Here is a 27,181-nt window from a genome sequence, read left to right as displayed (position 1 = left end):
AGAGGATCTTGAAAGCAGCAAGAGAAAAACAATCCATCACATACAAGGGAAACCCAATAAGACTATGTGTAGATTTCTCAGAAGAAACCATGGAAGCTAGAAGACAGTGGGATGATATATTTAAAATACTAAAAGAGAAAAACTGCCAACCAAGACTCCTATATCCAGCAAAATTATCCTTCAAAAATGAGGGAGAAATTAAAACATTCTCAGACAAAAAGTCACTGAAAGAATTTGTGACCAAGAGACCAGCTCTGCAAGAAATACTAAAGGGAGCACTAGAGTCAGATACAAAAAGACAGAAGAGAGAGATATGGAAAAGAGTGTAGAAAGAAGGAAAATCAGATATGATATATATAATACAAAAGGCAAAATGTTAGAGGAAAATATTATCCAAACAGTAATAACACTAAATGTCAATGGACTGAATTCCCCAATCAAAAGACATAGATTGGCAGAATGGATTAAAAAACAGGATCCTTCTATATGCTGTCTACAGGAAACACATCTTAGACCAAAGATAAACATAGGTTGAAAGTGAAAGGTTGGGAAAAGATATTTCATGCAAATAACAACCAGAAAAGAGCAGGAGTGGCTATACTAATATCCAACAAATTAGACTTCAAATGTAAAACAGTTAAAAGAGACAAAGAAGGACACTATATACTAATAAAAGGAACAATTAAACAAGAAGACATAACAATCATAAATATTTACGCACCGAATCAGAATGCCCCAAAATACGTGAGGAATATACTGCAAACATTGAAAAGGGAAATAGACTCATATACCATAATAGTTGGAGACTTCAACTCACCACTCTCATCAAGGGGCAGAACATCTAGACAGAGGATCAACAAAGAAATAGAGAATCTGAATATTACTATAAATGAACTAGACTTAATAGACATTTATAGGACATTACATCCCACAACAGCAGGATACACCTTTTTCTCAAGTGCTCATGGATCATTCTCAAAGATAGACCATATGCTGGGTCACAAAGCAAGTCTTAACAAATTTAAAAAGATTGAAATCTTACACAACACTTTCTCGGACCATAAAGGAATGATGTTGGAAATCAATAATAGGCAGAGTGCCAGAAAATTCACAAATACGTGGAGGCTCAACAACACACTCCTAAACAACGACTGGGTCAAAGAAGAAATTGCAAGGGAAATTAGCAAATACCTCGAGGCGAATGAAAATGAAAACACAACATATCAAAACTTATGGGACGCAGCAAAGGCAGTGCTAAGAGGGAAATTTATTGCTCTAAATGCCTATATCAGAAAAGAAGAAAAGGCAAAAATTCAGGAATTAACTATCCATTTGGAAGAACTGGAGAAAGAACAGCAAGCTAACCCCAAAGCAAGCAAAAGGAAAGAAATAACAAAGATTAGAGCACAAATAAATGAAATTGAAAACATGAAAACAATAGAGAAAATCAATAAGGCCAGAAGTTGGTTCTATGAGAAAATCAATAAGATTGATGGGCCCTTAGCAAGATTGACAAAAAGAAGAAGAGAGAGGATGCAAATAAATAAGATCAGAAATGGAAGAGGACACATAACTACTGACCTCACAGAAATAAAGGAGGTAATAACAGGATACTATGAACAACTTTACGCTAATAAATACAACAATTTAGAGGAAATGGACGGGTTCCTGGAAAGACATGAACAACCAACTTTGACTCAAGAAGAGATAGATGATCTCAACAAACCAATCACAAGTAAAGAAATCGAAGCAGTCATTCAAAAGCTTCCTAAAAAGAAAAGTCCAGGACCAGACGGCTTCACATGTGAATTCTACCAAACATTCCAGAAAGAATTAGTACCAACTCTCCTCAAACTCTTCAAAAAAATCGAAGTGGAGGGAAAACTACCTAACTCATTCTATGAAGCCAACATTACCCTCATACCAAAACCAGGCAAAGATATTACAAGAAAAGAAAACTACAGGCCGATCTCTCTAATGAATATTGATGCAAAAATCCTCAATAAAATTCTAGCAAATCGTATCCAACAACACATTAAAAGAATTATTCATCATGACCAAGTAGGATTCATCCCAGGTATGCAAGGATGGTTCAACATAAGAAAATCAATTAATGTAATACACCATATCAACAAATTAAAGCAGAAAAATCACATGATCATCTCAATTGATGCAGAGAAGGCATTTGACAAGATTCAACATCCTTTCCTGTTGAAAACACTTCAAAGGATAGGAATACAAGGGAACTTCCTTAAAATGATAGAGGGAATATATGAAAAACCCACAGCTAATATCATCCTTAATGGGGAAAAATTGAAAACGTTCCCCCTAAGATCAGGAACAAGACAAGGATGTCCACTATCACCACTATTATTCAACATTGTGTTGGAGGTTCTAGCCAGAGCAATTAGACAAGAAAAAGAAATACAAGGCATCAAAATTGGAAAGGAAGAAGTAAAACTATCACTGTTTGCAGACGATATGATACTATACGTCGAAAACCCGGAAAAATCCACAACAAAACTACTAGAGCTAATAAATGAGTACAGCAAAGTAGCAAGTTACAAGATCAACATTCAAAAATCTGTAGCGTTTCTATACACTAGCAATGAACAAGCGGAGGGGGAAATCAAGAAACGAATCCCATTTACAATTGCAACTAAAAGAATAAAATACCTAGGAATAAATTTAACTAAAGAGACAAAAGACCTATACAAAGAAAACTACAAAAAACTGCTAAAAGAAATCACAGAAGACCTAAACAGATGGAAGGGCATACCGTGTTCATGGATTGGAAGACTAAATATAGTTAAGATGTCAATCCTACCTAAATTGATTTACAGATTCAATGCAATACCAATCAAAATCCCAACAACTTATTTTTCAGAAATAGAAAAACCAATAAGCAAATTTATCTGGAAGGGCAGGGTGCCCCGAATTGCTAAAAACATCTTGAGGAAAAAAAACGAAGCTGGAGGTCTTGCGCTGCCAGACTTTAAGACATATTATGAAGCCACAGTGGTCAAAACAGCATGGTATTGGCATAAAGATAGATATATCGACCAATGGAATCGAATAGAGTGCTCAGATATAGACCCTCTCATCTATGGTCATTTGATCTTTGATAAGGGAGTCAAGCCAACTCACCTGGGACAGAGCAGTCTCTTCAATAAATGGTGCCTAGAGAGCTGGATATCCATATGCAAAAGAATGAAAGAAGACCCATATCTCACACCCTATACAAAAGTTAACTCAAAATGGATCAAAGATCTAAACATTAGGTCTAAGACCATAGAACAGTTAGAGGAAAATGTAGGGAGATATCTTATGAATCTTACAATTGGAGGCGGTTTTATGGACCTTACACCTAAAGCAAGAGCACTGAAGAAGGAAATAAATAAATGGGAACTCCTCAAAATTAAACACTTTTGTGCATCAAAGAACTTCATCAAGAAAGTAGAAAGACAGCCTACACAATGGGAATCAATATTTGGAAACGACATATCAGATAAAGGTCTAGTATCCAGAATTTATAATGAGATTGTTCAACTCAACAACAAAAAGATAGCCAACCCAATTACAAAATGGGAAAAAGACTTGAATAGACACCTCTCAGAGGAGGAAATACAAATGGCCAAAAGACACATGAAGAGATGCTCAATGTCCCTGGCCATTAGAGAAATGCAAATCAAAACCACAATGAGATATCATCTCACACCCACCAGAATGGCCATTATCAACAAAACAGAAAATGACAAGTGCTGGAGAGGATGCGGAGAAAGAGGCACACTTATCCACTGTTGGTGGGAATGTCAAATGGTGCAACCACTGTGGAAAGCAGTTTGGCGGTTCCTCAAAAAGCTGAATATAGAATTGCCATACGATCCAGCAATACCATTGCTGGGAATCTACTCAAAGGACTTAAGGGCAAAGACACAAACAGACATCTGCACACCAATGTTTATAGCAGCGTTATTTACAATTGCAAAGAGATGGAAACAGCCAAAATGTCCATCAACAGACGAGTGGCTAAACAAACTGTGGTATATACGTACGATGGAATATTATGCAGCGTTAAGACAGGATAAACTTATGAAGCATGTAATAACATGGATGGACCTAGAAAACATTATGCTGAGTGAGTCTAGCCAAAAGCTAAAAGACAAATACTGTATGGTCCCAATGATGTGAATCGACACTCGAGAATAAACTTGGAATATGTCATTGGTAACAGAGTTCAGCAGGAGTTAGAAACAGGGTAAGACAATGGGTAATCGGAGCTGATGGAATACAGACGGTGCAATAGGACTAGATACAAAAACTCAAAAATGGACAGTACAATAATACCTAATTGTAAAGTAATCATGTTAAAATACTGAACGAAGCTGCATCCGAGCTATAGGTTTTTGTTTTGTTTTGTTTTGTTTTTTTTGTTCTTATTATTATTACTTTTATTTTTTTTCTCTATATTAACATTCTATATCTTTTTCTGTTATAATGCTAGTTCTTCTAAACCGATGCAAATGTACTAAGAAACGATGATCATGCATCTATGTGATGATGTTAAGAATTACTGATTGCATATGTAGAATGGTATGACGTCTAAAAAAAAAAAAAATGGTCAGCACAATACTGCCTAATTGTAATGTAATTATCTTGGAACGCTGAATGAAGCTGCATCTGATCTATAGTTCTTTTTTTGTTTGTTTGTTTTCTCTTATATATTTTTGTACTTTTTATTTTTATTTGTGTTTTCTCTCTGTGTTATCACTTTATTTCTTTTTCTGTTGTAGTGCTATTTCTTTCTCTAAATCGATGCATATGTACTGAGAAATGATGACCATACACCTATGTGATGATATTAAGAATTACTGATTGCATATGTAGAATGGATTGATTTCTATTGTTGTGTTAGTTAATTTTTTTAATTAATAAAAAAAAAAAAGAACATAAAAAAAAATAAGCTGGATTATTAAAATTTTGTCTTCTCTCTTTGAGGCTCCCAAAAGGAAAGAAATCACAAGAAATCTTGGCATGGAAAGAAAATGAGACAAAGAAGGTAATCATAATACCAGTGAATAGTTTTCAGAATGACATCTGTACATTAAGGATATGCAAAAATACCAATTTCATGCTCTGACAACTTATTCTGCATCAGAGGTGGGGTAATGCCTTGGGAATGCCAAATGTCAAAGCATTACATAATGTCAGCTATCATGTGCTCCTTTGATGAAATATCTCTGGAAATAGCAATTCCTTAAGGGAGAGATGTCTTTAAAAAGAGAGAAAGGAGAGGGAAGGAAGGAGGAAAGGAAAAAGCAGAGGAAAGAAGTGATGAAGGAAGAGATAAGCTGTCAAATTTGAAAAAAAGGAAAAGATTGCATAAAGAAAAGCCTATCTTTTTTTTAAATAATACATACAATCCCAAATCTAAGCCACTATGTACAGAAGTTATTTATCTACTTTTGATTTTCCAGTTAGAAAATTCTAGGAATTCTTTTAGAGAAGCTACAGTTAAATTTATAATCTAGTACTATGTTTATTTTCTTTCATATGTATTAGAGTTATTTTTTGCCTGGATTTTTATTACATCAACAAAAGCCTAAATGTAAAAATTTACCCATGATCCTATTGTTCCAATGAATCAAATTTGCTTAATTTTTCTGTTCCATTCTAGTTCTTTTCCAAATGCACAATTATACATAGTGGTTATCATAATACAAGTAAAAATTCACATGCTCCTAAAATTTTATCATAAGAATTTTACCATATTATCATATGGAATTCACAATGGCCATTTTAATTATTTACAAATATTCCAAGGTGCACTTGTATTACAACTTACTTGTCTGTGCTTGTGTTATTGGATTTTTAGGGTTCCTCTCTAACTTTTCATAGTTATAGATAATGCCAAATAAACATCTTCATATATGCAGTCAACAAACTTCTGTATGACAGGCATTGTGTTAGGCAGTGAGGATTATACAGAAGGCTCCACCCTCAGGATCTAGGGAAGGACACAGACAAATGAACACAAAATTAGAATTCAGTGCTGTAGCCCATTGCAATCCATAATGTGGTTCACTAGCCAGAAGCACCAGCATCTCCTAGAATCTAGGAGATGGAAATGGAAAAAATCTTGGGTGTCACCCCAGACCTACTGAACCAGAACCTGAATTTTAACACAATCCCCAGGTGATACATTCTTGAAGACGATGGTATGAAGATATAATATTTACAATGTGACTGTGTGATTGTCAGAACCTAGTGTCTGAGACCCCTTATGTCTAGGGTCTAGACACAAGATAAGTGAAAAATATGGATAAAAATAAATAAATAATAGGGGGAACAAAGGGTAAACTAAATTGGGTAGATGGAAACACGAGTGGTTAATGAGAGGGAGGGGTGAAAGGTACGGTGCGTATAAGTTTTTTCTTTTTTCTTTTTATTTCTTTTGCTGTAGTGATGCAAATGTTCAAACAATGATTATGGTGATGAATATACAACTATGTGATGATATTGTGAGCCATTGATTGTACACCATGTATGGAATGTTTTTATGTCAAGAATATATGTTTGTATATTAAGTTTTTACAATAAAAGTATTAAAAAAAAAAACTTATGTGATGCAAATAAAGGCAGTGCTGAGAGGGAACTTTATAGCTCCAAATACTTACATTAAAAAAGAAGATCTAAAATCAGAGACCTAATCTCAAAATTGCAATAACTAGAAAAAGAAAAGGAAACCAAACCCAAAGGGAGCAGAAGGAAGAATATAACAAAGATCAGAGAGGAGATAAATAAAATAGAGAATATAAAAAACAATAGAGTGAATCAACAAAATGAATAGTTGGTCAGTAAAACCTTTACCTAGATTGAAAAAGAAAAAAAGAGTAGACATAAATAACTACAATCAGAAATAAAATGACAGACATTACCACAAACCCAAACAAAATAGAAAGGAATATAAGATGATACTGTGAACAAATGTACACTAACAAATTAGATCCTAAATGAAAAGAACAAATTCCTAAAAACACACAAAGTAACCACACTGATTCAAGAAGAAATAGAAGACCTCAACAAACCAGCAACTACTAAAGAGATTGAATCAGTAATCAAAAGTATCCCTACAACAAAAGCCCAGAACCAGATACTTTCACAGGGGAATTTTACACAAGATTCCAAAAAAAGTCAAACTAATCCTGCTCAAACTTTTCCAAAAAATTGGAGAGAGGAGACAGTCCATAATTCATTCAATGAAGCCAGGATCCTCCTCATAGCAAAGCCACAAGAAAGAAAATTACAGACCAAAATATCTTAAGAATATTGATGCAAAATCATCAACAAAATACTAGCAAACTGAATCCAACAACACATTAAAATAATTATATACCATGTTCAAGTGGGACATATTCCAGCTATGCAAGGGTGCTTTAGGATAAGTAAACCAATTAATGTACTAAACCATACATATTGAGGAAAAAAAAACATATGATCCATCTGAATTGACAGAGAAATGGCATTTGAAAAAATCCAGCATTGCTTCTTGATAAAAAACACTTAGAAAACTAGGAATAGAAGGAAATTTCCTCAACATGATAAGGACATATATGAAAAATCCACAACTAACATCATATTTAGTGGTGAAAGACAAAAAGCTTTCTTTCTAAGATCATGAACTAGAAAAGGATGCCTACTGTTTACCACTATCATTCAACATTAAATTGTAAGTTCTAACCAGAGCAATTAGACAAGAAACAGAAAAAAAAGGCATTCAACTTGAAAAGGAAAAAATAAAACTTTCCCTATTTGCAGATGATCTGATTCTATATACAGAAACTCCTGAAAAGTTCACAGCAAAGCTCTTAGAACAAATAAATGAATTCAGCAAAGTGGCAGGGTAGACGATCAACATGCAAAAGTCAGTAGTGTTTCTATACAGTGGTAATGAAGAATCAGAAGAAATCAAGAAAAAAATTCTACTTACAATAGCAATTAAAAGAATCACATATCTATAAATAAATCTTTATACAGCAAAAACTACAAAACTTTGCTAAAAGAAATTTAAAAACACCTAAATAAATGGAAGGACAATCTGTGTTCATTGACTGGAAGATTGAATATTGTTAAGATGTTAATTCTACCCAAAGCAATTTACAGAGTCAATGCAATTCCAATCAAAATTTCAACTACTTTCTTTCCAGAATGGGAACTCCAATCATCAAATTTATATGGAAAGGTAAGGGGCCCTGAAGAGCTAAAAGATGAAAGAAAAAAAAAGGAACAAAATTGGAGGACTAACATTTCCTCATCTTAAAACTTATTACAAAGTCACAGTAACCACACCAAAATAGTATTGGCACAAGGACAAACATATAGCACAATGAAATTGAAGAGTAGAGAAGGGATTATTTCCTAACTCTTTTTATGAGGTCAGCATTATCCTGATACCAAAATGAACACAAGAAAATAATTTACAGACCAATATCCCTTATGAATAGAAATGGAAAAATCCTCAACAAAACGCTGGCAAACCAAACCCAACAGTATCTTAAAAGGATTATAAACCATGAACAAGTGGGATTAATTTCAAAAGTATAAGGATGATTCAGCATATGAAAATCATTCAGTCAATGGCTGAGAGATTCCAAACAGAGTCGAGAGGTTATCCTGGAGGTTATTCTTACACTTGTTATTCAAGATGTAATAGAGCGGCTGGAGGGAATTGCCTGAAAATGTAGAGCTGTGTTCCAGTAGCCATATTTCTTGATGATGATTGAATAATGATATAGCTTTCACAATGTGACTGTGTGATTGTGAAAACCTTGCGTCTGATGCTCCTTTTATCTACCTTGTCAACAGATGAGTAGAACATATGGAATAAAAATAAATAATAGGGGGAACAAATGTTAAAATAAATTTAGTTTGAAATGCTAGTGCTCAAGGAAAGCAAGGGGTAAGGGGTATGGTATGTATAATCTTTTTTTTTCTGTTTTCATTTTTTTTTTCCTGTTGTCTTTTATTTCTTTTTCTGAATTGATACAAGTGTTCTAAGAAATGACGAAAATGCAACTATGTGATGATATTGTGAATTACTGATTATATATGTAGAACGGAATGATAATATGTTAATGTTTTTGTTTGTTGTTAAATTTTTTAAATTAATAAATAAATTTTAAAAAGAAAAAGAAAATCATTCAGTGCAATACACCACATTAATAGAATGAAGGAGAAAAACTATATTATCATCTCAATTGGTGCAGAAAAGGAGTTAACAAACATCTAACATCCTTTCTTGATAAAAACACTAAGAAAACTAGGACTAGAAGGCAACTTTCTCAACATGATAAAGGACATATATAAAAAACGCACAGCAAATATCATATTCAATGGGGGGAGATTGAAAGTTTTCCCCTACGATCAGGAACAAGACAAGGATGCTTGCTATCACCACTGTTATTCAACATTGTACTGGAATTTCTAGCCAGAGCAATTAAGCAAGAGAAAGCAATAACAGGTATCCAAATTAAAATGGAAAAATTCAAATCATCCCATTCATGGAAGACATGATTCTAGATACAGAAATCCCAAAAAATCCATAAGAAAGTTATCAGAAATAGTGAGTTCAGCAAATTTTCAGAAAAAGATAAACATGCAGGGATCAGTGGGGCTTCTATATATAAGTAATGAACAATCTGAAAAGAATTGGCCAGGTGATGGTACCCAGTTATCTGGCAAGCAAGAACTAGCCTAACTGTTACTGTGAGGACATTTTGTGGACTCAGATCATCAGTAAGTTGATTATATCTATGGCTGATTAGATCTACAATCAGCTATGGAGAATGTCTTCCACAATGAGAGGTGTTTAATCCAATCAGTTATAGACTGTTAAAGGAAAAGTGATGACTTATGCAGTTAGAAGAGAGAACTCTCATCTCTACTTCAGCCAGCCAGCCTCTACTGGCTGATTATCGGTGTTGCCAGCTTGCAGCCTGCCCTACAGAATTTGGACTTGTGCATCCCCACAGTTGTGTGAGACACTTCTATAAAATTTCATACTATTTGCAGATATCTCCTCTTGGTTCTATTTTCATAGAGAACCATGACTAATGCAGAAATCAAGGTGAGAATGGTGCTGGGGCAAATGGAAATCATATACCAAAGAATGAATGTGGACCCTTACCTCTCACCATCTCACACCATATACAAAAATTATCTCAAAATGGATCAAAGACCTAAATATAAAAGTTAATACTATAAAGCACTTACAAGAAACATAGGGAAACATCTTCAGGACCTTGCAGTAGGCAATGGATTTTAATTTTTCAAAAACAAAACTTCTGTTCAAAAACCATGATAAAGAAAGCGAAAAAACAACCTAAAGAATGGGAGAAAATATTTTGAAATGTTGCATATGATGAGTTCAATAACAAAAATAAAGAACAACAAAAAGGCAAACATTCCATTTTAAAAATGGGCAAAGGACTTGGATATTTTTCCAGAGAAGTTATTGAAATGACCAATGATTATATGAAAAGATGTTCAACATCCTTAGTCATTAGAGAAAGGAATATTAAAACCTACTAAAATGACTCTTATTTTAAAAACTGAAAATAACAAGTATTGGCAAGGTTGCAGAGTTATAGGAAGTTTCATACATTGTTGTTGGGAATGTAAAATGGTTGAGCCTCAGTGGAAAAGTTTTTGTGGTTCTTCAGAAAGTTAAATATAGAATTACTATATGACCTGGCAATTCCATTCCTATGTATATACCCAAAAGAAGTGAAAGCAATGGACGCAGATAGATATTTGTGCACATTGTTCACTGCACAATTACTCACAGTAGACAAAAGGAGGAAGCAATCCAACTGTCCATCAAGAGATGAATTAAAATGTGATGAAACAGATGAAAGAAAATGTGGTATGCCCATATAATAGAATATTATTTAGCCATAAAAAGAAGTGATGTGCTGGTACATACTACAACATGAAAGAAACTTGAATACATTAAGTTGAGTGGAATAAGCCAGATGCAAAAAGACAAATGTTGCATGATTTCTCTTATATGAAATATTTATAATAAGCAAATCCACAGACAGAAATTAGGACACAGGTTACCAGGAGCAGGGGCTGTAGTGGGGAATAGGGGGTTAATGCTTAATTGGTATAGAGTTGCTGTTTGGGGTGATGGGAAACGTTTGGTAATGGATGGTGGTGATGGTAGCACAATATTGTGAATGTAATTAACACCACTGAATTAGATACTTGAAAGTGGTTAAAATGGAAAATTTCAGATTGTAATGTTACCAGAATAAAACTTTTTAAAAAAATAGAACTGTAAACCTATAGCCGCTCTAATGAGAAACTGTAAAATAAAAAATAATACTCCTTTCTAATAGATCAAAAAATAATAAAGTAAAATAATATATACTGATGACTGACTCCCACTCCTACACACTCTACTTTCCTTTGACTAGTACCTGTCTGCCACAATTTGGTATTATGTTTCCTTATATAAAATCTGCATGTGAGGCAATTAAATTAAATAAAATACTCTACCCCACTAACAGCCAAGTCTTCAGTCAGAGTCCATGGTGAGTACGTTGTAGCACATTCTATTCTACAGTGAAATTTCTTGTGAGTTTGCAGGGTTAGGATTGATTTTTTTTTCTGGAAATATCAACTTTTCACAAATGGTCTCCTTTATTGGTAATTACTGTTACATTTCACTAGGTTTCCTGGATACGGAAGGTGAAACATGCATTAAATAAGCAATTTTGTTCTCTGGCAATGTATATTCTGGTAATATCATCTTGTAGGCCTCATGGTAAAGTCTCATGGTATGCAAGTTTGAATCTATTATGTACCCAGAAAAGCCATATTTTAATCCTGATCCTATCTTATGGGGGGCAGTCATTTTTTTAAATCCTGATTCAATATTGTAGGGCAAAAACTTTTAATTAGATTATCTCCCTAGAGATATAGCATACCTAATTGTTGGCATGACCTTTTGATTAGATGGAGATGTGACTCCACCCATTCCAGGTGGGTCTTCATTAGTTTACTAGAGTCCTTTAAAAGACAAACATTTTGGAGAAACCTCAGAGTTGACAGGCAGAGTCCATGAAGATATATGGAGATCAAGACAGAAATAGCCCTGGTGCTAAGCAAGGACTCACAGAAATAGCCAGAACATGAAGAAAGAAATCTCCAACCCCAGCAGATGCTAAGCTAAGAGATGAAACCCAGAGTTTGGTCCTAGAGCAGCTAAGTAAATGCCCACAGTCGTTAAGAGAGGAAACCACTGGCATCAGAAGCTGGAAGCAATGGAACCAGGAACAGAGATTAGCAGATGCCAGCTATATGCCTTCCCAGACCACCCTTCATTGAACCGAGGTATCTTTTCTCTGGATGCCTTCATTAGGATGTATTTATGGCCTTACAATGGTAAACTTGTAACTTATTAATTCCCTTTTTAAAGGCCATTCCATTTCTGGTATATTGCATTCCAGCAGCTTAACAAACTAATATACATGGCATTCATTCTGATAAGCACCCAATCAATTTCAAGAAAAAGCATAACAGCAGGAAAGAGCTACAAGGCATTACTCTAACTGTCACATTCAGGCTTGAAACACCATGATGAAGTTCACTCTTAAACAGAAGAACTTCTTAAAAAACTTAATCTGTTCTCTGGCATTCAATTTCTCTATATTTATATGATCTAAAGTTACCACCTTCAACTTAAGTGAATCTACAAGTAGTTTTCCCTTATAATCTGTTGTATAGAGCCAACCATATGGTTTAATAATCTCTTTGGAATGTTTCTCCTCCAAACCACCACTCTGCTTTCCTGCCACTCTTCAGTACAGACTGCTTTAAGTATTCCTTGGTTCCAGAATGGCCATTATCAAAAAAACAGAAAACGACAAGTGCTGGAGAGGATGTGGAGAAAGAGGCACACTTATCCACTGTTGGTGGGAATGTAAAATGGTACAAAACCACTGTGGAAGGCAGTTTGGAGGGTCCTCAGGAAGCTAAGTATAGAATTGCCATATGATCCAGCAATACCACTGCTAGGTATCTATTCAGAGGACATGAGGGCAAGGACACAAATGGACATTTGTACACCAATGTTTATTTCAGCATTATTTACAATTGCCAAGAGATGGAAATAGCCCAAATGTACATCAACAGATGAGTGGCTAAACAAGCTGTGGTATATACATACAATGGAATATTACATAGCTGTAAGACAGAATAAAGTCATGAAGCATGTAACAACATGGATGGACCTTGAGGAAATTATGCTAAGTGAAATTAGCCAGAAGCAAAAGGACTAATACTGCATGGTCTCACTGAAATGAACTAACATTAATGAGCAACCTTGGAGAATTTCAGTTAAGAACAGAGACCATCAGGAGACAGGGCTGATATTGGGTAATTGGAACTGAAGGGATACAGACTGTGCAAGGGACTGACTGTAAAAATTCGGAAATGGATAGCACAATACTACCTGATTGTAACACAATAATATAAGTATACTGAATGAAGCTGAATGTAAGAATGATAGAGGGAGGAGGGCTGGGGGCACATATGAAATCAGAAGGAAAGATAGACCATAAAGACTGAGATGGTATAATCTAGGAATGCCTAGAGTACACAATGACAGTGACTAAATATTCAAATTAAAAAATGTTTTTGCATGAGGAAGAACAAAGGAATGTCAATATTGCAGGGAGCGGAAAATAGATGGTCATTCATATTTTAAAACTTCAACTTCTGTGTAAGACTAAAGCAAAAAATGTTTATTTGGTACAAAATTTATATTTTGACAAGAGCATTTCCTAATTTAACTTATATGGGCAGTTTAATTGACCACCATAAATACATTGAACCTTGAATAGGGCATGAGATTTTGTAGGTTTGTCCAGGTTAGTGTAATGCCCGGATAAAGCCCAGAGTGATTTGAACAGTGAATAAAAGAAGTATTTGCAAAGTCCCCTTGGGGGAGTGGAGAGAAAGGGGGAAAAATTTAACTTCCCCATTTGGAGAATTCATGATATTCTTGAAAACAGTGGGACGACCAAATCAATAGGCTGAGCCCTCAATCTTAGGGTTTGTCCCTAAGAAACTCATCTCCACAAAGGACAGGCTAAGCTTACTTAAAATTAGGCCTAAGTGTCACCCCCAGAGAACCTCTTTTGTCATTCAGATGTGGCCTCTCTCTCTCTCTCTCTCTCAGCCAATAATGGCAAGCGAACTCACTGCTCTCTCCCTCTCAACATGGGACATGACTCCCAGGGGTATAAACCTCCCTGATAATGTAGAACAGAATTCCTAGAATGAGCACTCAGCATCAACAGTTTGAGAAAACCTTCTCAACCGAAAGGGGGAAGAGAGAAATGAGACAAAGCGTCAGTGTCTGAGAGATTTCGGAGTCGAGAGGTTATCCTGGAGGTTACTATTATGCATTATATAGATATCACCTTTTTAGAATGGCTAGAAGAAAGTACCTGCTACTGTTCTAGTAGCCACGTTTCTTGAAGATGATTGTATAATGATATAGCTTTCTCAATGTGACTGTGTGATTGTGAAAATCTTGTATCTGATGCTCCTTTTACCTGCGGTATGGACAGATGACTAAAAAATATGGATAAAAAAAAAAATAATAGGGGGAACAAAGGTTAAAATAAATTGAGTAGACTGAAATACCAGTGGTCAGTGAAAGGGAGTGGTAAGGGGTATGGCATGTATGAGTTTTTTCTTCTTTTTTTTTGCTGGAGAGATGCAAATGTTCAAAAAAATGATCATGGTGATGAATATACAACTATGTGATGATATTGTGAGCCACTGATTGTAACCATGTCAAGAATGTTTGTATGTTTGTTCATTGTTTATAACAAAAATATTTTTTAAAAAAGAATTCCTTGGTAGTTGTTTACACATCTTAAGGTATCCATAGTATTAAACTTAATACCAAAGCCAGAGAGCCATGCTAGATTCTTAAAACATTGTCTCCAAACATCATTTCAGAGACAGATGGCATATGCAATTCATCAGCTAACTTCTCAACGTCCCCTCACATCATGATGTGGATCTTGGTAGTTGTCAGCTTCCAGGGCCCAAGGAGAAGTCCTGATAGCTGCTCTGGAAGCCATGGATCATCATAGCCAAAATGGGGGCAGTGGGACCAAGCAGAATAGACTGGAGAGGCAGCAGCAGCAAGTACCAATTCCTCAGCTTCTGAACCATTACCCAGATATTCAGACTTAATTAGTTTGAATTAATTTTTCATAAAACCCCTCCTATATGATTTTAATGGGCAGCAAAGTTTGGTAATCAAATTTTAGTGTGCATCTGAATGATCTGGAGTGCTTCTTAAAACACAGATTGCTGGGCCCCATGCCTAGAGTTTGAGATTTAGTAAGTTTGGGTGGAGCATGGGAATGAACAGTTCTAATAAGTTCCCAGGTGATACTGATACTGCTAGTCTAGGCACCACTCTTCGGAACCACTTGCATAGACCATGCCTAGCTGTCTTTATCACGGCAAAACTGCACTTGCAAATGCAGATGGCTGAAGGATGCACTGACTGAGAAGTAGACTGGTAAACAATGGTGTATATAATTGAATATTGTGTGGCTACAAAAAGGAACAAAGTCATGAGGCATGCAACAATGTGAATGAACCTGTGGGGGCATTTGGTAAGGCAAAATAAGCCAGAAACAAAAGAACAATTATTGTATGGTCTCTTTTAGAAAATGCTTATAAGAAAACAGGGGCCTAGATTGTAAGCTCTTTTAGCAGACTCATTTAGTCTGGAGTGGTAATTATTATTTCTGGATTTTGAGAGGCTGTTTTATATAGGTATAACTTGGCATTCAGAGATAAGAATAGGGTGATCAGGTCAGGATTAAGGTAATTCAGAACACAGGGGTAAGGAACACATTGCCTATATTTTAGAACCATACCTACTCTTTGAGACCAAAAGAAGAAAGGTTTATTTTGTCCAGAACCTAAATTTCCTGTAGCACATAATCTAACTCAACCTGTCTGGATGGATCATTTAAACAACTGAAACACAAGGAGCCCAGAATAAGAATGAGGAGGGCCTTTAAATCCTGTATAGCTTAATGTAATGCCTGAACATAGCCTAGAATATATTAAGCAGATAATCAAAAGTATTGGCAAAGTCCCTTGAGGGATGGGAGGAAAAATATGGAACTATTAAACTTTACCATTGGGGAAAACCCTGATACTCTGTCAAACATTTGGGACACCCAAATCAATAGGCGAAGGCCTTGATCTTTCTTTTTAATTTTATAATTTTTAAAAATATTTTTATTATAAGCAATGAACAGATAAACATTCTTGACATACAAACATTTTTTACATACAAACATTCTTGACATGGTTACAGTCAAATGGCTCACAATATCATCACATAGTTGTATATTAATCACTGTGCTGGTTTGAAAGGATGTATGTCCCCTAGAAAAGCCATGTTTTAATCAAATCCCATTTCGTAAAGGCAGAATAATCCCTATTTGAATCTGTAATTAGATCATCTCCCTGGAGAAACCCAATCAAGAGTGGTTGTTAAATTGGATTAGGTGACGACATGTCTCCACCTATTTGGGTGGGTCTTGATTAATTTCTGAAGTCCTATAAAAGAGGAAACATTTTGGAGAATGAGAGCGATTCAGAGAGAGCAGAGCAGAATGACATAGCCACAAGAAGCAGAGTCCACCAGCCAGCGACCTTTGGAGATAAAGAAGAAAAATGCCTCCTGGGGAGTTTCATGAAACAGGAAGCCAGGAGAAGAATCTAACAGATGATGCTGTGCTCCCTCCCCACAAGCCCTTCCAGATGAGAGAGAAACCCTGACAATGTTCACCATGTGCCTTCTTACTTGAGAGAGAAACCCTGAACTTCATCAGCCTTCTTGAACCAAGGTATCTTTCCCTGGATGGATGTCTTTGATTGGACATTTCTATAGACTTGCTTTAATTGGGACATTTTTTCAGCCTTAGAACTGTAAACTTATTAAATTCCCCTTTTTAAAAGCCATTCCATTTCTAGTATATTGCATTCTGGCAGCTAGCAAACTAGAATAATCACCATGATCATGTTTTTGAACATTTGCATCTCTCCAACAAAAGAAAGAAGAAAAAAGAAAAAACTCATACATGCCATACCCTTTACAACTCCATTTCATTGACCACTAGTATTTCAATCTACTCAATTTATCTTAACCTTTGTTCCCCCTATTATTTATTTTTATCCATATTTTTTACTCATGTGTCCATACCGTAGATAAAAGGAGCATCATACACAAGGTTTTCACAATCACAGTCACATTGCAACAGCTATATCATTATACAGTCATCTTCAAGAAACATGCAAGCCCTTGATCTTAAGGCTTACACGTGTGAAGCTTAGGTATGTAGCAAAGAAGCTTAGCCTACCTATAGGTATGCCTAAGAGTTACTTCTGGAGGACCTCTTCTGTTGCTCAGATATGATCTCACTCTCTCTAAGCCCAACTCTGCAAGTGAAATCATTGCCCTCCCTCCTACATGGGACATGACATGCACGGGTGCAAGTCTCCCTGGCAGTGTGGTAGATGACTCCCAAGGATGAGTGCAGCTCTGGCACCATGGGATCAACAATACCATCCTGACCAAAAGGGAGAAAAGAAGTGTAACTAATGAAGTATCAGTGGCTGAGAGAGTTCAAATAGAGTCTAGAGGCTACTCTGGAGACCACTCTTACGCAAGCTTCAGTTAGAAACTGCTACCTATCATGACTTGCCAAACCCCCACCAAAAGCATTCCAATGTTATATAAGATTCTACAAAGGTTTTGTGCACTAGGGTAACTTTTCAGAAACTTACAACCTCCACATGGGTCCCTGGACTAGATAAGTTGTGAAACCTGGAGGGCCCAGCCTGTCCAGAATATCTGCTAGTTCCATCTCCCTACCCTATATTATTGACAGCCCCTTCCAACATGAAAAAGTTAGAAAGGACATAGCCCAAATACCCCAACGGGTGGAATAGAAAGATCAAAGGTGATGGTGGAGTTATACAGAGAACGTAGGGTTTAACAAACGAATATGATTACTGAATCATTAACTTGATATACATTTTAGTCTCCAGTATCTTAGAGCAGCTAGAAGTATAAACCTAAAATTGTGGAATTGTAATCCATACCAAGCTCTGAAATCTGTTCTACAATTAATTGTTGTGCTGTGCTTTGAAATGTTTTGCTTTTTCGTATATGTTATTTTTCACACAAAAAAAATTTGATTGTGAAGATAAGAAAAAATACTTATTCCTTCTAGCCTACAATGTTCTGAAGTAGCTAGAAGAAAAAATCTGAGATGATGGTATGGTAGCCCAAGACAAACTCTGGGATCTGTCCTGTAACTACTTGTTGAAGAGTGCTTTGAAAAACTATTGCTTTTTTCTTTCTTTGCTTTGTATATGTCATATTATACAATAAAAAAAGTTAAAAAAAACAAAACAAAACTGCACTTGCACAATAGGATGTCTTCTCCCAGGCTAAACTACCATTTCCAGAATGCTTAGGACTCACTACTCGCTATTTTCCTAAAAGGGATCACCCTAACTACCTTCATGGCCACCCTATCTCTCCGGCCACCCAGGCTGGGGAGAAATGAATTTGTGAAAACTGAGTATAATTAATCCTTTAGAAAGTACAAATAACCCATCGACCCACCAAAATGTGTTAAAGTCCACTAGTAATTAAGGAGATGTGTTTTAAAGAAATAAGGAAATGCTATTTTATAGTTATTGGATTAGCAGATTTGAAAACCTAATGAAACCACTATTAGTAAGGTTGTGGGGAAGTGAACACTCATGTCATGATATAGAAAAAAACAAAATGGTGTGTGGATAAAGTGCTTATTATACTGGGACAAAAAAAGCTGGAAAGAACCTAAATATCCATCAAAGTGTCTAAACAAATTATCGTGCATTCACCTAATAGAAAACTAAACACCCATTAAAAATGAAGGTAAAATTCTTATTTGATCCCATGGAGAGATGGTCACTGCTTATTGCTGGGGGGGAAGAAGGTAAGTTAAAAAACAGATATGGAATATACAAATAGTAAAAAAAGCACATGAAAAAATGTTCAGCATCATTGGTCATTAGGAAAATGCAGATCAAAACCACAATGAGATACCATGTCACATTCACTAAGATGTGAGATACCATTTCACATTCACTAAAATGGATATGACTTAAAATACTCAAAAACCCAGTGCTTGGCAAGCACATGGAGAAATTGGAATTCTCTTGCAATGCTGGTGGGAACGTAAAAATGCTATAGCCTCTGTATAGAAGTTTGCCAGTTCCTCAGAGAGTTAAACAGAATTACCATATGACTGGTAATCCCACTTCTAGGTATATAATATACCCAAAATAATTGAAAGCAGGGACTCACACATTTGCATATCAGTGTTAGTAGCAGCATTATTCAGAATTGACAAAGGTGGCAGAAATCCAAGTGTCCATCAACAGATGAGTAGATAAACAAAATCTGGAGATAAACAAAATCTGGTTTTTTAATTTATAATATTTTTTATATTTATTTATTTATTATTTATAATATTTATTTATAATATTACATACAATGGAATATTTTTTGGCTGGAAAAAGGAATGAAGTCTCGATGCATGCTACAACTGGATTGAGTGAAATAAACCAGATGCAAAAGGACAAATACTGTAACATATATGAAATAATTAGAATATGTAAATTCACAGGATCAGGAATAAGAATTCAGGTTAGCTGGGGAAGGAGTGGGAGTCAGGAACAGGAAGTTAATGCTTAATTGGTAGTTTCAGTATGGCGTGATGAAAAGTAATGGTTTGTTAATGGTTGGTGGTGATGGTAGCACATATTGTGAATGTAATGAATATCACTGATTGTATACCTGAAAGTGGTTAAAATGAGAAATTTTGTATTACATATATGTTACCACACTAAACATTTTTTAAAAAAACAAACATGCTAAGAATCCTTGTTCTGGTCCATTTGAGCATCTGGTTTGTTTTCCTGCTTGCAACCGTCCATTATAATAGGCATTTTCATTGCCCTTGGTTATACAGAAGGCTGATGGAGAATGACTAAGAATCATTATTTAATAGCACTAGCTAATACGAATTAAGCACTATGTGGCAGGCACTCTTCTAAGAGCGCTACAGATATCAATTCAGGTAATCTTCAAAACAACCCTGTGAGGTAGCTATTATTACAATTCTCATTTTACAGGTGCAGCACATTGAGAATGATGAAGTTCCCTCAGTTTGTAAATGAAGTCAGGATTCAAACCCTCTTAATCTAGGTTGAAGTGCTTAGCCAGTCTCAGTCCAAACGGAAGATACACCCAAAACAAACTCATGCCACCAAACCTCCAACCACATTTGGTTGGTACCATAAACTTTCACTCAGGAATTCCCTGGGAAAAAAATCCCCACTTCCATCCCAGAAATCTTTAAAGATACCTAAACCATAAACTACTCCTTAAATCGCCACAGCAAACATAACGCGTGTAGTCAGTGGTAGAATTCTCGCCTGCCAAGCTGGAGACCCAGCTTGGTTCCGGCCCATGCACTTCGCAAAAAAAAAAATCAACAAACGGCGCTATAATAACGGGATAGCCACATGGGTAATCATACAGTATGCAAGATTTAAAATAAGAAAGAAAAAGCATGAAAAAAATAAACTAATATAAAAGAAAAAACAAAGCATGCAACATTATTCTCAAGCAGGGGTATGTCTATAATATCAGAATCCTTAGAAATACAATTGCTCACAGCACACTCGAATGTAGAATGGCATGGCGTGAGCACCAGAAAGAGGAATCAATTAAGTATAATATTAGGTCGCCTGTCATTAAGGCGAGGAAATCTTAAGGCCCCAAATCAATGAATAGATAGTTATTAAGCAGGACATTTCAAGAAAATAAAGCAAATGGCTCCATGTCCTGAAAATCAAATGCATCTCACGAAAACAAACAAGCAACACAAATTCACAGGAAATCTGGCTTTTTAGAGGGGCAGCAGCGATTCGTTTCACCTCATCAAGTGCTTTCTGTGGCCGATGGCAGGGCTGGGAAGATAAATTCATGATATCCCAGGCCTTTTAACTTGGTCAGAACCTACCCTCCACTCCCACCTGACACCCACTACCCTCACCCGCATACACAAATGGAAACGAGAGGCAGCGGGAATATGGTCCGCAGTCACCAGAGTTCGTGTTTGCAGCTGTGGGCAAAGTAATACTGACACCGCCGCTGCCTACTCCCAGCCCGGGAGCCTCCCATCGTGTTCTGCCCAAGACTTTTCTGAGGGTCCTTCCAGCCACCATAGGTCCTCCCGAGTCCAGGTCCCGGCATTTCTTGGAGGACCTTCATTGTGGCATTTCATCTCCGACTTTCCTTTTTGAGCCTTTTCTCTGCAGCCAAGCTCCGGTAGCTGAGGTGAGATCAGAGATTCATACCGTTCTATATTCAACTGCACGACAGGCTGCGCCCACAAACCAGTCAAGCCACCAGTTAGAGTTGCACAAGCTAAACGCCTTCTTTGCCTCAAACCCGCAGGGCAACATACCGGAGAACTGCAAAGCGGCCCCGGCACCCCCTCTCCACCCCGGTCCTGTCCACAGCCAGCCCGCCCCATGCTCGTTTCCTCCAGAAATGCAGAAGCGGCACCCGAAAGACTCACCGCGCTCAGGCCTCCACAGGCATGGAGGACTGTCCCACCCTCAAGGCAGCCGAGCCGGGACTCCCGAGCTTGCCTGCTGCGGTCCCGAGAGCGTTGGCGAGCGGGGAATTGGAGTCTGGGTCCTGGGGCAGGTAGCAGGGCTCCTCAGGACTCGAGGGCCAGGGTGGACGGGATCTGGGCCGGGCTGGTCGAGGAGGCCGAGAAGGGAAGCGGAGTATCGGAAGGGCCAGTATGTCTGGCCCTTCAAGCCTGTGAGGGTGACCCAGTGAGGGATCGGTGCTATAGAAGATAACCCAACCCTAATGCCCTGTGGGAAATGTAGTGCAAAGCCGCAAAGGCTGACAATTCTTGCTTTTCTCGGCTGGGTCTCAGCTCCGCTAGAGCGGAGAGCACCGCCCCGCCCGGAAGAGCCAGGGCTAGGTGGCTTCAGGGAGTTCCTGTTTCCGTCCTGGGTGTGCAGACCACGGCGAGGTCAAGGACGAGCCCAGCGGCTCTTTAGAATTCCCCCAGAGATTCATGGGGTCGCACCGCTGAGGGAAGAGGTCGTTGGGTGCGCCAGGATCCTGGGCTGGGAGTGTAAGGCAAATACAAATTCATTTTCCTTATCGAAAATAAGGGAGGAGACTTCTTCCCCCACCCCTCCGTTTTTCCTTTAGCATTTACTTTAGAAACCTTGTAAATTCTTTCTCTATCCCTCTGACATGTATGTTAATCCTTTTGTTAAATAAGCCTCTTTCAAATTTGACAACTCAAGAATGTCTCCTCCAGGACCAGAGCCGTTTCTTTGAAATGCAACCAAGGAAGTTGTAAAAGGGAATTTTATAAAGCTTAACAGTAGCTAATTTTTCCTGCTTAATTTAGCTATTTACATATATTTTAGCTTCTGAAATATCCAGCAAAAGCATTTGTGTCATTTTATATTCACGGCTATGCATTTGGTGTGAGTTAAGAATTATAAAGAAAAGAATTATGGGCCCCATCAGGCTGAAGATAAACAATCCTGGCGCCAAGGTTACTTGTTGTAAAACTGTTAAGAAATGCTTATTGTAAAACTGTTCTTATCTGCTTTTTTGCAAAACAGCACCTGTGACCCATGCTCAACCCCCACCCCCCTCATCTTACCCTTTAAAAAGCTTTTGCAGACTTAGGTTCGGGGCTCTCTGTTCCTGCGTGTTCAGCGAGCCCCACACATGTGTGGAAAATAAACCCCTTGCGTGTTGCATGAGAGAACGTCTCTTGGAGTCCTCCTTTGCGTGGCAAAATTCTCAAATTCTTACATTTGGAGGTTCCACCGAGATCGGCTCTTCGTAAGGGGAGGCTCCAACAGCTCTTTCTCTCAGAGTAAGTGAAGCCTTTTTATCTGAAGTGCGATCGCTTAGTCTGTCAGACTAGCAGTGACTGTCGGAAAGTCGCGTAAGCACTCCCCGACCGCAACCGACAGACGTGTCCGGAGTTGCAGGTCACTCTCCCGAGGGACGCCTCGGGATTAGGGGACCTCCAGAGACGCCTGGAAGCTTCCTACAAGGCCGACTCTGATTCTGTTTCCCTTCTGACAGGAGAAAACTCAATCACAGTCATCAGGCCAGTCTGAGCTGTGTCTCTGAATCTGTGTAAACGTGGTGTGCCGGCTCTGTGTGTGTCTATCTGTATTTGTGTGTTAGGAATTGTTTTTGTTTTACCGAAAATAGGTCAGGGAATGTTGACTCCACTTTCTCTGACCTTAAGACACTGGTCTGAGGTCAGGGAAAGAAGTCAGAATCTATCTCTTATTATAAAAAAAAAAAAAAAAAAAAGCAAATAGCAGACGTTCTGCTCAGCCGGGTGGCCCTCTTTTAACGTGGAATAGCCTTGTGAAGGAGCTTTTCATCTACCCTTGATTCAGGCCGTCAAGTCAGTCATCTTCCGCCCTGACCCGTATAGCCACCCGGACCAGCAGCCCTACATCATGGTGTGGCAGGACCTGTGTGAAAACCCACCTCCGTAGATAAAGCCGTTTCTTACTCCTCTTAGTCAACATAACTCTCCCTCTGTACTTCCAATCAAAGAGCCGGGTCCTTCTCAAGCTCCGAAACTCTATCCTTCTTTGCCTCCTGCAGTCCTACTGGAATCCCAATCGGATTTACTCCTCTTTGACGCAGGTCCTTCTTCCCCTCCTCCCTACCCTTCAGCTCTGGTACAGGACCCCCCTTCTCTTAGCTCACCTTCTCCCTCCTCTAGTTCTCTCTCTCCGCCCTCTTCCATTTCCTCTTCGCAGGTTCACCAAAAGACGATCCCAGATGAACCAGGACCGGCACATAGTACACGAAGCAGATAAGCACTAAGCCCATCTGATGTAGCGGTCACTCTCCCCTTCAGACCGTACGGGCCTCCAGTGGATGATAAACACGGAAAAAAAATGCCCGCTCTGCAATACTGGCCCTTTTCCTCCTCTAACTTATATAACTAGAAAAATAATAACCCTCCTTTTTCCGAAGCTCCCACTAAGCTGACTGGATTGGTAAAGTCCCTTATGTTCTCTCACCAGCCCACTTAGGATAATTGTCAACAACTCCTGGGGACTCTCTTCACCACGGAGGAGTGAAATCGAATCCTACCGGAAGCCAGGAAGCAAGTTCCTGGACAAGACGGGAGACCCACCCAACTCCAGCATGTCATCAACGATCAGTTCCCGCTGCACCGCCCTAATTGGGACCTGAACACCTCTGAAAGTAAGGAGCATCTGTCCATCTATCGCCAGACTCTAGTAGCGGGTCTCCGAGCAGCCGCACGCCGGCCCACCAATTTAGCCAAAGTAAAAGAAGTTATTCAGGGAGCGGACGAATCGCCCTCAGTCTTTTTAAAAAAACTAATGAAAGCATACCGTAAGTATACTCCCTTTGACCCTCAATCAGAGGATCAAAGAGCCTCAGTAGCCATAGCCTTTATCGGCCAATCAGCTCCGGACATTAGACGCAAGCTGCAGCACTTAGACGGGTTGCAGGACCTAGCCTTGGGAAATTTAGTCAAAGAAGCTGAAAAAGTGTTTTATAAAAAAGAGAAGAAAAAGAGTTGGTAAGAGAGAAAAGGAGAACGAAAGAATTAACAAAAATCCTGACCACAGTAGTTGAAAAAAACACTGAAAGTAGAAGACAAACTAAAAAAAATCCCTCGGGTCGGTGTTATCATACCCCTCTTAGTCCAGACCAATGCACCTACTGCAAAGAAACTGAGCACTGAGCCAAAAACTGTCCGAAAAAAAAAAAAAAACAGAGGGGTACTAGGCCCCCGAATTGGCAACAACTGGCCACATTGGCTCTAGAAAGTGAAGACTAGGGGAGTCAGGGCTCGGCACCCCTCCCCGAGCTCAGGGTAAAATTTAATGTGGAGAGGGTACCAATTAATTTTAGAGTCGACACGGGAGCAGTAATATCGGCCCTCCAAGAACCTATAGGCCCGCTCTCTACAAAAAGGTCCTTGGTGCGGGGAGCAAATGGCAGTCGCTACTGCACCTGGACTACCAAAAGAACCATGGACCTGGGGAAGGGGAAGCTTCAACACTCCTTCCTAGTTATCCCTGAGTGCCCTGCCCCGCTTATGGGAAGAGACTTGTTAACTAAACTAAGGGCGAGAATCACCTTCAATCCTAAGGGGCCAAAGGTGAAATTTTTAAACCCGCTAGTAAGCCAACCTGTAATAACTGCCCTCATCTTGCCAGTCAAAGAAGAATATCAGCTGTATATAAAACCAGAACAGCTCCGCAGTTCTATTCCTCAGGCCTGGCTTGAAGAATTCCCTAATTCCTGGGCAGAAGTTGCCGGGTTAGGGTTGGCAATCAATCAGCCCCCAGTAATAATGACCCTAAAGCCCACCACCTCTCCAATTCGGGTAAAACAATACTACTTAAGCAAGGAAGCCCGGGAAAGAATCAAGCCCCATATAAAGAAATTCCTTGGCTTGGGAGTACTTAAGCCCTGTCAATCAGCCTGGAACACTCCCTTATTGCCGGTCAAAAAGCCAGAGACTAAAAACTATAGACCGGTGCAAGACTTACGGGAAGTAAATAGCAGAGTGCAGGACATACATCCTACTGTGCCAAATCCCTATAACCTGCTCAGCACTCTCCATCCTGAAAAGACTTGGTATACTGTGCTTGATCTAAAAAAAAAAATGCTTTCTTCTGCCTGCCCTTGCATAAGGACAGTCAACCCTTGTTCGCTTTTAAGTGAATCTATCCAGAGACGGGATCCTCGAACCAACTGACTTGGGCACGTTTGCCCCAGGGGTTCAAAAACTCCCCCACCATTTTTGATGAAGCTCTTCATAGAGACTTAAGCTCCTTCAGAAGTCAGCATCCCAGAGTCACCTTGCTACAATACGTGGACGACTTACTGTTGGCAGCAGACACAAAGGAGGACTGTGAGTATGGGACCCGAAAACTGTTAAGTGAGCTAGCCGCACTGGGGAACCGAGCCTCGGCCAAAAAGGCCCAAATCTGTAAAAGGGAAGTAATCTTCCTGGGATATACTCTTAAGAATGAAAAGCGATGGCTCACTGAAGCTAGAAAGAAAACTGTAACACAAATACCCCCGCCCATGACCCAAAAGCAGCTACGAGAATTCTTAGGGACAGCGGGATTCTGCTGGTTGTGGATCCCAGGGTTTGCAGCCCTTGCTGCCCCATTATACCCCTTGCTCAAAGGGAGCGCTGATTTCCAGTGGGGAATAGCACAGCAGGAAGCCTTCGACAGCATTAAGAAAGCGCTCCTGTCAGCTCCAGCTTTAACCCTCCCAGACGTGAATAAACCTTTCATGCTCTACATAGAAGAAAGGAAAGGCGTGGCTAGAGGGGTCCTAATACAGGCTTTAAGCCCCTGGAAAAGACCGGTGGCCTATCTGTCCAAGCGATTAAATTCGGTTGCCAGCGGATGGCCACGCTGTCTGAAAGCCATCGCGGCAGCTGCCCTCCTGGCAAAAGACGCAGACAAACTCACTCTAGGACAGAAGCTGACCATAATAGCCCCTCACGCCCTGGAGAGCATAATCCGCCATCCTCCAGATAGATGGATGTCAAATGCCAGAATTACCCACTATCAGAGCATCCTCCTAGACAAAGACAGGGTGACTTTCGGGGCCCCGTCAGCTTTAAACCCCGCTACCCTGCTCCCGGACGAGACCGCGGGACCTGTGCAGCACACTTGCCAAGAAATATTAGCTGAAGAAACCGGAATCCGCAGAGACTTAAAAGACCAATCATTGCCTAACTTGGAAGTAACCTGGTTTTCGGACGGAAGCAGCTTTCTCCAACACGGTAAGAGGCGAACGTGAGCGGCGGTAGTCAGTAGGACAAAAGTTATTTGATCTTCTAGCCTCCCGGAGGGAACATCTGCCCAAAAAGCTGAACTAATTGCCCTCACAAAAGCTCTAAAATTAGCAAAAGAAAAG

The 27,181-nt window shown here is 38.8% G+C and overlaps 1 protein-coding gene and 1 pseudogene across 5 annotated transcripts in view; both read right to left on the bottom strand.

Annotated features, from left to right (window-relative positions):
• The window catches only part of LOC143660046 (uncharacterized), a 145,433-nt gene extending 123,320 nt beyond the window's left edge, over window positions 1–22,113 (bottom strand). For 3 of the 5 annotated variants that reach the window (XM_077133419.1, XM_077133417.1, XM_077133416.1), the window contains exon 1: window positions 21,762–22,113. The gene's annotated coding sequence lies outside the window, so the exon portion shown is untranslated. Of the gene's footprint in view, window positions 1–5,845; window positions 6,008–19,477; window positions 21,513–21,761 lie in introns of all 5 variants that reach the window. The other 2 variants (XM_077133415.1, XM_077133414.1) reach the window with 2 other exon arrangements.
• Window positions 11,436–16,310, bottom strand: LOC143660092 (TIP41-like protein; annotated as a pseudogene).
• Window positions 22,114–27,181: the final 5,068 nt, after the last annotated feature.

Source organism: Tamandua tetradactyla, chromosome 16, assembly GCF_023851605.1.
Source record: "Tamandua tetradactyla isolate mTamTet1 chromosome 16, mTamTet1.pri, whole genome shotgun sequence".
Taxonomy (NCBI): Eukaryota; Metazoa; Chordata; class Mammalia; order Pilosa; family Myrmecophagidae; genus Tamandua; species Tamandua tetradactyla.
Note: the sequence above shows the minus strand (reverse complement) of the source record. Positions and strands in the feature narration are given on the sequence as shown.